Genomic DNA, 1,037 nt, shown 5'->3' with positions numbered 1-1,037 from the left:
TAGCTGTTGAAAGGAACGGAAAAGATACTTTACGTATAAAATTTGACAATAACTATAGTTTCCATCCATTTTTATGACTTTGATAAATACGAGACAAGTCACATTTTCACAATTAAGCACATAATAACGAAATGGCACGCAACACAAAATTCGTTGTCAACACTTTTCAGAGTAGGTCGGTTATTTTCTTCAATTGTCAAGTATTCTCTTCATATTTGACTGTGTTTGATCAATTTTACACGGTTTTACACTGCGGACGATATCGGCATACAATTATTCTGTAGAATTATCACGGTTTATGACTTAAAACACCGATATATGACGTATTATAGGACGGGCCTAATATACGACAAGAAGCTTCTAATTTCTATCGCGATATAACGTCGCCACCGTCAACGCGGAGTTCGTGGCTGACTAGGAAGGGCCCTTAACTAACTTTACTTCAGTGATATGTATATTACTATAACCTGTATAAATGACTTGATATCAGTAAATGGCGTCAAGTTAAATTACTAAACCGCTCTCCTTGAAAAAAAAACTTGTATCAAAATTAAATATAATTTTTTAAAACATAAAACTTAAATGGTATCCTTCTTTATATTTTGATGTTAACTAACTTTACTTCAGTGATTTGTATATTACTATTACCTCTATAAATGACTTGATATCAGTAAATGGCGTCAAGTTAAATAAAAATTATGTACGGTGTCTTATTATTCAATTACTATTATTTGTATAAAAGATTTGATATCAGTAAATGGCGTAAAGTTAAATAAAAATTATGTTATTCAACCTAAGTAATGTGTATATCGTCTGTATAAAATATATTTGTTGTCAATAATTGGCGTCAAATTATACTCTCATAAAATAATTAATTTACAACCCGAGTAACAGGTATGTACTTAGAATGCAAAATAAAAAAATTAAATCTTAAAAAAATAATTTTTATGTAAAAACACTTGGCGCTGCTAAACCTAATAAGAAAAACAACAATAAATAAAAATTTTAAAGTAATAAATTTTATCAGAAATTTAAAT

The sequence above is a fragment of the Wasmannia auropunctata genome, unplaced genomic scaffold (assembly GCF_000956235.1).
Source record: "Wasmannia auropunctata unplaced genomic scaffold, wasmannia.A_1.0 LD336106.1, whole genome shotgun sequence".
Lineage (NCBI taxonomy): Eukaryota > Metazoa > Arthropoda > Insecta > Hymenoptera > Formicidae > Wasmannia > Wasmannia auropunctata.
This window is presented reverse-complemented; position numbering follows the sequence as displayed.